This window comes from Loxodonta africana, chromosome 7, assembly GCF_030014295.1.
Source record: "Loxodonta africana isolate mLoxAfr1 chromosome 7, mLoxAfr1.hap2, whole genome shotgun sequence".
Classification (NCBI taxonomy): Eukaryota; Metazoa; Chordata; class Mammalia; order Proboscidea; family Elephantidae; genus Loxodonta; species Loxodonta africana.
The window spans coordinates 24,689,613-24,701,460 of record NC_087348.1 but is presented as its reverse complement, the minus strand read 5'-3'; the positions used below and the strand labels follow the sequence as shown (position 1 = coordinate 24,701,460).

Here is an 11,848-nt window from a genome sequence, read left to right as displayed (position 1 = left end):
TACAGTTTTTTTTTTTTTTTTCCTCATAACCTTAAACAGACTTTCACCTCTGTGGACATGGAAGTGGGAAATCACACGATCCTGACTGAATTCATCTTGATGGGCTTCACAGCAGACACCCAGTTATAGCTGATTCTATTTGGAATATTTCTGATGGTCTATTTGATGACCTTGTCAGGGAACATGACCTTGGTTATCTTAATCTGGATTGATTCCCGTCTTCACACACCTATGTACTTCTTCATACGCAATCTGTCTTTTCTAGATCTCTGGTACACCTCTGTGTATACCCCCAAAATCATAGTTAATTGTGTCTCAGAAGATAAGCGTATTTCCTTGGCTGGCTGTGGGGCCCAGGTGTTCTTTTCCTGTGTTGTAGCCTACACTGAGTGCTATCTCCTAGCAGCCATGGCGTATGACCGCCACATGGCAATTTGTAACCCCTTACTCTATTCAGGTACCATGTCCAGTTCTGTCTGTACTGGACTAGTTGCTGGCTCCTACATTGGAGGGTTCTTGAATGCCATAGTCCATACTGCCAACACTTTCCGCCTGAGTTTCTGTGGTAAGAATACCATTGACCACTTCTTCTGTGATGTACCACCATTGGTAAAAATGTCCTGTACCGATACAAAGGTCTACGAAAAAGTGCTCCTGGGTGTGGTGGGCTTCACAGTCTTCTCCAGCATTCTTGCCATCTTGATTTCTTATTTCAACATCCTTCTGGCTATTCTGAGGATCCACTCGGCCACAGGAAGACGCAAAGCCTTCTCAACCTGTGCTTCCCACCTGATCTCAGTCATGCTCTTCTATGGATCCTTACTCTTCATGTATTCAAGGCCTAGTTCCACCTACTCCCTGGAAAGAGACAAAGTGGCTGCCCTGTTCTACACTGTGGTGAACCCATTGCTCAACCCTCTCATCTACAGTGTGAGGAACAAAGATGTCAAAGGGGCTTTGAGAAAAGCATTACAGACCATACGACAACGAGGATGAAAGTCATCATTTATCTTCTTAATGAATGCTCTTACTGTATTTTCCAAATCATTGACTTTTAGAAGTGTTTGAAAATATTGATCTATTTCAATTCAATTCCATTAAATCTATTAAAGTTGGATTTAATAAAATACTAAGTAAACAATGCCTTAATTTTCATTATGTTGTTGTTTAGGAGGTGTTTAGATTATAAAAAAGAATGTCTACCAAACTTTCAGAGAAGAGTTAACACCACTACTACTAAAGGTATTTCAGAGCATAGAAAAGGATGGAATACTCCCAAACTCATTCTATGAAGCCACCATATCCCTGATACCAAAACCAGGCAAAGACACCACAAGAAAAGAAAATTATAGACCTATGTCCCTCATGAATGTAGATGCAAAAATCCTCAACAAAATTCTAGCCAATAGAATTCAACAACATATCTAAAAATAATTCACCATGACCAAGTGGGATTCATACCAGGTATGCAGGGATGGTTCAACATTAGAAAAACAATTAATGTAATCCACCACATAAATAAAACAAAAGACAAGAATCACATGATTTTATCAATTGATGCAGAAAAGGCATTTGACAAAGTTCAACACTCATTCATGAAAAAAACTCTCAGAAAAATAGGAATAGAAGGAAAATTTCTCAACATAACAAAGGGCATTTATACAAAGCCAACAGCCAACATCACCCTAAATGGAGAGAGCCTGAAAACATTCCCATTGAGATCAGGAACCAGACAAGGATGCCTTTTATCACCATTCTTATTCAACATTGTGCTGGAAGTCCTAGCCAGAACAATTAGGCTAGATAAAGAAATAAAGGGCATCCAGATTGGCAAGGAAGAAGTAAAAGTATCTCCATTTGCAGATGACGTGATCTTACACACAGAAAACCCTAAGAATCCTCCAGAAAACTACTGAAACTAATAGAAGAGTTCAGCAGAGTATTGGAATACAAGATAAACATACAAAAATCACTTGGATTCCTCTACAACAATAAAAAGAACATCTAAGCGGAAATCACCAAATCAATGCCATTTACAGTAGCCCCCAAGAAGATAAAATACTTAGGAATAAATCTTACCAGAGATGTAAAAGACTTATACAAAGAAAACTACAGTACATTTCTGCAAGAAACCAAGAGACTTACATAAGTGGAAGAACATACCTTGCTCATGGATAGGAAGACTTAACATTATAAAAATGTCTACTCTACCAAAAGTAATCTACACATTTAATGCAATTCCGATCCAAATCCCAAGGACATTGTTTAATGAGATGGAGAAAGAAATCACCAATTTCATGTGGAAGGGAAAGAGGCCCCGGATAAATAAGGCATTACTGAAAAAGAAGAACAAAGTGGGAGGCCTTACTTTACCTGATTTTAAAACCTATTATACTGCCACAGTAGTCAAAAGAGCCTGGTACTGGTACAACAACAGACACATGGACCAATGGAACAGAATTGAGAATCCAGACATAAATCCATCCACATATAAGCAGTTGATATTTGACAAAGGCCCCAAAACAGTTAAATGGGGAAAAGATGGTCTTTTTAAGAAATGGTGCTGGCATAACTGAATATCCATCTTCATAAAAATGAAACAAGACCCATACCTCACTCCATACACAAAAACTAAAACAAAATGGATCAAAGACATAAATATCAAATTTAAAATGATAGAGATCATGGAAGAAAAAATAGGGACAGTGGTAGGAGCCCTAATACATGGCATAAACAGTATACAAAACATTATAATGAATGTAGAAGAAAAACTAGACAACTGGGAGCTCCTAAAAATCAAACACTTATGCTCATCCAAAGACTTCACCAAAAGAGTAAAAAGACTACCTACAGACTGGGAAAAAGCTTTTAGCTATGACATATCTGATCAGCACCTGATCTCTAAAATCTGCATAATACTGCAAACACTCAACTTCAAAAAGATAAATAACCCAATTAAAAAATGGGCAAAAGATATGAATAGACACTTCACTATAGACATTCAGGTAGCTAACAGATATATGAGGAAATGTTCAGCATCATTAGCCATTAGAGAAATGCAGAGCAAAACTACAATGAGATTTCATCTCACTCCAACAAGGCTGGCATTAATCCAAAACACACAAAATAATAAATGTTGGAGAGGTTGTGGAGAGATTAGAACACTTCAACACTGCTGGTGGGAATGTAAAATGGTACAACCACTTTGGAAATCAATTTGGTGCTTCCTTAAAAAGTTAGAACTACCATACCATCCAGCAATCCCACTCCTTGGAATATATCTTAGAGAAATAAGAGCCTTTACACAAACAGATATATGCACACCCATGTTTATTGCAGCACTGTTTACAACAGCAAAAACATGGAGACAACCAAGTTGCCCATCAACAGATGAATGGATAAATAAATTATGGTATATTCACACAATGGAATACTACGCATCAAAAAAGAACAGTGAGGAATCTGTGAACCATTTCATAACATGGAGGAACCTGGAAGGCATTATACTGAGTGGAATTAGTCAGTTGCTAAAGGACAAATATTGTATAAGACCACTATTATAAGAACTTGAGAAATAGTTTAAACTGAGAAGACATTCTTTTGTGGTTACAAGAGGCCAGAGGGAGGGATGCTGGGAGAGGGCTATTCACTAATTAGATAGTAGATAAGAACTACTTTAGGTGAAGGGAAAGACAGCACACAATAAAGGAAAGGTCAACACAATTGGACTAAACCGAAAGCAAAGAAGTTTCCTGAATAAACTGAATGCTTCGAAGGCCAGCGTACCAGGGGCAGGGTTCTGGGGCTCATGGTTTCAGGGGACATCTAAGTCAATTGACATAATAAAATCTATTAAGAAAACATTCTGCATCCCACTTTGAAGAGTGGCGTCTGGGGTCTTAAAAGCTAGCAAGCAGCTATCTAAGATACATCAGTTGGTCTCAACCCACCTAGATCAAACAAGAATGATGAACACCAAGGACACAAGGTGATTACGAGCCCAAGAGACAGAAAGGGCCATGTGAACCAGTGACTACTTCATCCTGAGACCAGAAAAACTAGATGGTGCCAGGCTACAACCAATGACTGCCCTGACAGGGAACACAACAGAGAACCCCTGAGGAAGCAAGAGAGCAGTGGGATATCTCATAAAACCAGGCTTAATAATCTGACTGAGACTGGAAGGACCCTGGTGTTCATGGCCCCCAGATCTTCTGTTGCCCCAGGACTGGAACCATTCCCGAAGCCAATTCTTCAGACATGGATTGGACTGGACAATGGGTTGGAGAGGGATGCTGGTGAGGAGTGAGCTTCTTGAATCAGATGGACACTTGAGACTATGTTGGCATCTCTTGCCTGGAGGGGAGATGAGAGGGTGGAGGGGGTTAGAAGCTGGCAAAAAGGACATGAAAAGAGACAGTGGAAGGAGAGAGCAGACTGTCTCATTAGGGGGAGAGTAATTGGGAGTGTGTAGCAAGGTGTATATGGGTTTTTGTGTGAGAGGCTGACTTGATTTGTAAACTTTCACTTAAAGCACAATAAAAATTATTTTAAAAAAAAGAATGATCTAAATTCACTGAGAAAGACAGCTGTATAAATTCGTAAGTCACCTTAAAAGGAGTGTTTTCTCCCTCATACAGTGAGCATACCACAGTTTTGTCCCTCATGTCACACCAGCGTATATGCCCCCAATAGGGAAAAATAACAGACTCAGGTGGAACAAAATGAAACGAATTAAAAAAAAATTAAAAACCGCTGTATTCTAGACAAATTGATTGTTTTCTTCTACCAGAAGACTTTTTAAAAAGTTTAGAGCTCAATATCTGACACAGAACTGATATTTAGTAAATATTTTATTCAATACTCTCTAGGACACTGCAAGTTAACAATTATTAGTTCCGTTTTAAAAATGAGGACTTTAAAGCTCAGAAGTTAGAGTTTTGCCACAGGAAGTGTGTAACTACTGCTGGAATGAACACCTTTACAAAATGCATCTAAATTAAAATTTTAGCACAAATATTTATAGCCACTTCCCTCTTTGTATTACTTTTGGCATTTCTGATCTTTCCTTTCACACGTATTTATTTTCTAATGGGACACTGTCCACGCTCTATCCATCACAAAATTCTTGAGAACCTGTATTCGCCTATCACCAAGGAAACCCTGGGAGTACTTGACTGGAAGGATTTAGGATGTATTCCACAAATTTTAACACTCCATATAACATTTTCTTCACATTTCCATAGTAACCATCACATAAGGAAAAAAGAAAAGTCAAGTCAATTTCAGGGGACATAGCCATGTAAAACTTAAACCTTTGGGATCTAAGAAGTAATACATACACCTGTTTATTTTACATCAAACAAGATTCCTTAAAAAAAAAAAGCTGTATTAATATTAAACTGACTCTTACTTGTTTCACATTAAACCAAGATGTGCATTTTTTTTAAAAAAGTACGTTAATATTAAGCTAGAGCTATTCTGAGTTTTGATATTATATAGTGGTCCCTGGGTAACACAAATGGCCATGTGCTCAGCTAGTAACCGTAAAAATTGGAGGTTAAAACCCACTCGGAGTTGCCTCTCCTTCTGAAGGTCATGTTGTTGCTCTTAGGCGCCGTGGAATCCCTCCCAAATCACAGTTATCCGATGTAAACAAAAAAAGTACTGCTGGGTCCTGCACCATTCTCACAACCTTTGCTATGTTTGAGCCCATCTTATGCTACTGTGTCAGTTATCTTGTTGAGGGTCTTCCTTTTTATCATTGACCCTCCACTTTGCCAAGCATTATGTCATTCTTCAGGGATTAATCCCTCCTGATAACACGCCCAAAGTATACGAGACAAACTCTCAGCATTCTTGCTTCAAATAGCCCTTGAAAAGCCTATTGAGCACAGTTCTTCAAAACACGTGGTCAACATGAGTCTTTTCCAATTTGACTCAATGGCAAATTTATTTTTCTGTTGCTGTATATTCTGTAGTACAGATTGGAGTCTGATCACTACTAAAACAAAACAAAGAAATACATATTTTTCAATGAATTCTTTTAATAAAAGAGAGTATTTCTTATTCCAGTTCCCTAACTTGCCCTGAAGCGACCCATTATTACTTAGCACTGGATTAAGAAGTTTATGTCAATTTAGGCTTCTAGTTGTTTTAACTTAAGGAGTTTTTTCAGACCCTCTTTCACATCTTTATTTCTCAGACTATAGATCATGGGATTCAACATGAATAAAAGGTAGAAACCGTTTTGTCCTTCTCAAGGGAATAATTGGAGCTTGGCAAGAATAAATGTAGAGAAAGGTGCCAAGATATAAGGTGACATAGATCAAATGGGAAGAACAGGTAGAAAAGGCTTTGAGGTGGCCCTGGGTGGAGCAGATCCTCAAGATGGCGGCAATGATGAAGAGGTAGGAGGTGATTATAAGCACAGTGAGGGTAATGACATTGGAGGCCAGGAGGAACTACAGCACCTCCTGGTAGCTGTCTTTCATATCACATGCCAACTACACCAATGGTGGGACATCACAGAAAAAGTCATCAATGACATTGTTACCACAAAAATCCAATGTGAATGTGTTACTGGTGAGTATTATTGCATTGACGAAACATCCAGTATAGGAATATATAACCAAATGGATGCACAGTCTTTTTGACATGACCTGAGCATAAAGCCAGGGGTTGGAGAAGGCCACATAGCAGTCATAAACTGTGGTGGTCATAAGCTGTGACGGCCAACACTCACTATGTGCCAGCCCAGCAGAAAAGAAGAACTGAGCAACACAGCCAGCAAAGGAGATGCTTTTGTCCTCAGAGATGCAGGTCACTAGGATCTTCAGGGTATACACAGAGGAATACCAGAGATCCAGGAATGACAGGTTACCAATGAAAAAATCCACGGGCTTGTGAAGCCAGTAATCATTACGGATCAACATTATGAGTGTGATATTTCCCACCAGGGTCACAGAGTACACACCAAGGAACACCACAAATAAGATCGACTGCATCACAGGGTCTGTTGTGAAGCCCACCAGCATAAACTCAGTCATAGTGTGATTGCCCCTCTCCATGGCTAAAGGAACCTCACCTACAAATGGGGTTTAATTTCCTCAACTCATATAAATTGAAGACATCCTATGTACCAGGTATATGTGATGTGGTCAAAAGTAAAGGTATTAGAACTAGGAGTTCTGAGCAGGAATCTTGACTTAAGAAAGTAAAGGTAGTTCTCTGAGTCTCAATACATTCATTCCAGTAAAAGCATTTGTACCAGTACAGCCACAATGCTGCTGGAGTCTGTTCATTATTTTCAAAATAAAATTTTTTGAGCCTCAGGTGCTGTTCTAGGCAGGAGCTGTTCCTTATTCTTATGGAGATTCTGTTCTGTAGGAATAGACAAATAACTTTGTAGATAATGTTAAATGTTATGAAAAAAGGAAAAGTGGATGATGGGTTTAAAAAAAAAAAAAGGTGGGAGAGGATCTAATTGAATTTAAACACCCAGGGAAACCCTCCCTTCACTGATTTCCCAGAAGGAAATGAGTGGACAAGTTGTTCAGACCCCATGAGAGGTAGGAAGGTCCCCACAGTTTACAAAATAAGGACCTTCTCCTCTTCTGCAAATACAAAGTTTTCCCCTCAGCTACCCTACAGGGGCCTTTGGTGCAACCATCACAAATCCCAAGGGTGAGGACTAGATTAAGAATCAGGGCAAAATTTCAGAGTGCAGGAAAATGACAGAATCCATCTAGTTATGTAAAGTAAATCAAATGTGACATCATTGTGAATCTTTCAGTGTCAAAAAGCCTGGAATTTAGCATTATTCTAAAGTACCAAACATTAGCATTTGGCATTATTCTTCATTAGCCTTTAGTATTATTCTACAGAATCAAAAATTAGCATTTAGCTTTATTCTACAGTAACATTTTTTAATGCCTTCCTTATACTCCTGAAATGAAATTTACAGATCATTTAAATGACTTATAAACATATATATGTATGGAAATACACTAAGCCTAATGTAAAGTTAAATAAATGGAGAGCAGTAAGTTGTAATAACTATAATACAGGAATTATATAAAACAATGTCAGTCTAAATATGTAAATGCCGAAAAACTTAATGAATAACAGGCACACACATAAAGAATCCATATGAATATATCCATGATTCAAATATCAGAAGTGACATTTCCATTGGTAACAAGATTTTTCTTACAAGTAGAAAATTCCTGATAAACTCCCAAACAAAACAAATAACAATCTTTCCTCAATTTTTAATTCCTAGGCAAGCTGGTATATATTAAAACCTTGCAAAATATATTTTGTGGATATATAACTTTTTTTCTGGAAAAGTGAATAATTCTTGGTAAAATTCCAAACAAAAATATTACAATCTTAATTTTCAGTCATTGCATTGTATTAAAACTTATTATAAAGAGTTTCACATGCACAAATGTCTATCAAGACTGTGTATGAGAAGTGGGACATTTTTGTTTGTAAGGGGCTGCCCCATGGATGCAAGACATCTTTCATCTTTATCTCCTAGATACTAAATGGCCAGGAGGGGCCTCAATCTTTGTGACAATCAAAAATCTGAACACATATTTCAAAAATATTCCTTAAGGGATTTTACTACTTTGTTAAGAACTTCTCCACAGATTTACGAATTGCTTTATAATTCTTCATAACATTCTTCTAGGAATAATGAAAAGGAACAGAAGATAACTGGAGGAAGTCACTGAGTCTTCAAATTGTCTGTAGCAATATAGTGATCCACGCACCTTTTCACGAATCCACTGCGTCACCGGGGTCAAGAGGAGATAGGAGCTCACTAGAATATTAATGGAGCCCCTAGGTGCCTAGGTGGCACAGGCTGTAAACACTCCACTACTAGCCAAAAGGTTGGTGCGTCAAACCCAACCAGAGATACTTCAGAAGACAGGCCTGACAATATGCTTCCAAAAAGTAACTGCCTTGAAAGCCCTATGGAGCAATTCTACTCCGTAATACACAGGGCATCATGAATTGGTATCTTCTTGATGGCAGCCACCACCAACAACAAGGGTGTAAACTCCATGAGAGGAGGGATTTTTGTCAGTTTTATTACTATACCCCTAGTGCCTCGAATAGTGTGTGGCATATAACAAATACATAATGAATGTTAGCCAAAGGAATTAATAAATGAATGAATGAGTGGACCAACCTGATTCTGAAGAGAATCAAGTTGACAGAATCTCTTTTCTGGGTGGTCTTGTAATGATGTGTTTTTACCCTAAAACCACCAGCAGAACTGTGTGGTATTCACATGTATTTCCTGGCACCAGTAATCCCCGGCATGTGTGTTCTTTGCCGACACACATAGGAAAAGGAAAAGAAATCTGCCACAAAACAGCCAGCCTGACCAAATGTCAGATCATTTGTTTTCCCAAGTGAGTGGGTTTGTGAAGCAGTTTTTCAGCTTAGAAACAGATTGTCATTATATGTCATGATGGAGGTGAAGCATGTCTCAGAAAACAGAGCTGACTGCTTAAACTGGAGATGGCTGGGGTATCAGAAAATACTTTTGACTTTTAAGCAAATAACTTGGATTTAAGTTTCGTCTCCATGACATAAACTCTGCGGAACCTTGGAGAAATCACCAATCAACCTAGGTAAGCCTTAACTTTTTTCATATTATAATACAGATATAATTTATCTCTCGCTGGGGTTGTTATCAATACACAAAACAACAATAGGGTTGTTGAGGGAATCAACTGAACAGCAACCACCATCAACAGGGTTATTGTCAAGATTAAAGGAGATAGCCCATGTGAGGGCTGAGCACAGTGCCTGAGAGATGGTAAACACTCATGTAAACGGTGGTACTCAAATTCAGAGCACATAAGACCAACCTGGACTCCACCCCAGAGATTTCAATTTAACAAGACATGGGTTAAACACAGGAACCTACTTTCTGTCAAGTAACCCAAGTGTTTCTTTCTTCTTTTTTTTTTTTAATAATTTTTATTGTGCATTAAGTGAAAGTTTACAAATCAAGTCAGTCTCTCACACAAAAACCCATATACACCTTGCTACACACACGCAATTACTCTCCCCCCCTAATGAGACAGCCCTCTCTCTCCCTCCACTCTCTGTTTTCATGTCCTTTTCGCCAGCTTCTAACCCCCTCCACCCTCTCATCTCCCCTCCAGGCAGGAGATGCCAACATAGTCTCAAGTCTCCACCTGATCCAAGAAGCTCACTCCTCGCCAGCATCCTTCTCCAACCCATTGTCCAGTCCAATCCATGTCTGAAGAGTTGGCTTCAGGAATGGTTCTTGTCCTGGAGCAACAGAAGATCTGGGGGCCATGACCACCAGGGTCCTTCCAGTCTCAGTCAGACCATTAAGTCTGGTCTTATGAGAATTTGGGGTCTGTATCCCACTGCTTTCCTGCTCCCTGAGGGGTTCTTTGTTGTGTTCCTTGTCAGGGCAGTCATTGGTTGTAGCCTGGCACCATCTAGTTTTTCTGGTCTCAGGATGATGTAGTTGCTGGTTCATGTGGCCGTTTCTGTCTCTTGGACTCGTAATTGCCTTGTGTCCCTGGTGTTCTTCATTCTCCTTTGATGCAGGTGTGTTGAGATCAATTGATGCACCTTAAATGGCTGCTTGCTAGCATTTAAGACCCCAGACGCCACTCTTCAAGTAGGATGCAGAATGTTTTCTTAATAGATTTTATTATGCCAATTGACTTAGATGTCCCCTGAAACCATGGTCCCCAGGGCCCTGCCCCTGCTATGCTGGCCTTCAAAGCATTCAGTTTATTCAGGAAGCTTCTTTGCTTTTGGTTTAGTCCAATTGTGCTGACCTCCCCTGTATTGTGTGGTGTCTTTCCCTTCACCTAAAGTAGTTCTTATCTACCATCTAATTAGTGAATGCCCCTCTCCCAGCTTCCCTCCCTCCCCCCTCTCGTAACCACAAAAGAATGTTTTCTTCTCAGTTTAAACTATTTCTCAAGCTCTTATAATAGTGGTGTTCTACAATATTTGTCCTTTTGCAACTAATTCCTCTCAGCATAATGCTTTCCAGGTTCCTCCATGTTATCAAATGTTTCACAGATTCCTCACTGTTCTTTTTCGATGCATAGTATTCCATTGTGTGAATATACCATAATTTATTTATCCATTCATCTGTTGACGGGCAACTTGGTTGCTTCCATGTTTTTGCTGTTTTAAACTGTGCTGCAATAAACATGGGCATGCATATATCTGTTCATGTAAAGGCTCTTATTTCTCTAGGATATATTCCAAGGAGTGGGATTGCTGGATCATATGGTAGCATAGTGATTAAGTACTATGGCTGCTAAACAAGAGGTCGGCAGTTCAAATCCACCAGGCGCTCCTTGGAAACTCTATTTGGCAGTTCTATTCTGTCCTATAGGGTTGCTATGAGTTGGAATCGACTCAATGGCACTGGGGTGGGGTGGGTATGGTAGTTCTATTTCTAGCTTTTTAAGGAGGCGCCAAATCAATTTCCAAAGTGGTTGTACCAACTGACATTCCCACCAGCAGTGTAGAATTGTTCCAATCTCTCCACAGCCTCTCCAACATTTACTATTTTGTGTTTTTTGGATTAATGCCAGCCTTGTTGGAGTAAGATGAAATCTCATTGTAGTTTTGCTCTGCATTTCTCTAATGGCTAATGATGCTGAACATTTCCTTATATATGTTAGCTACCTAAATGTCTTCTTTAGTGAAGTGTCTATTCATATATTTTGCCTATTTATTAATTGGCTTATATGTCTTTTTGCAGTTGAGTTTTTGCAGTATCATGTAGATTTTAGAGATCAGGCGCTGATCAGAAATGTCATAG

The 11,848-nt window shown here is 39.1% G+C and overlaps 1 pseudogene; it reads left to right on the top strand.

The window, feature by feature from the left end:
• On the top strand, positions 1–1,008 carry LOC135231838 (olfactory receptor 9G4-like; annotated as a pseudogene).
• The last annotated feature ends 10,840 nt before the right edge of the window (positions 1,009–11,848 follow it).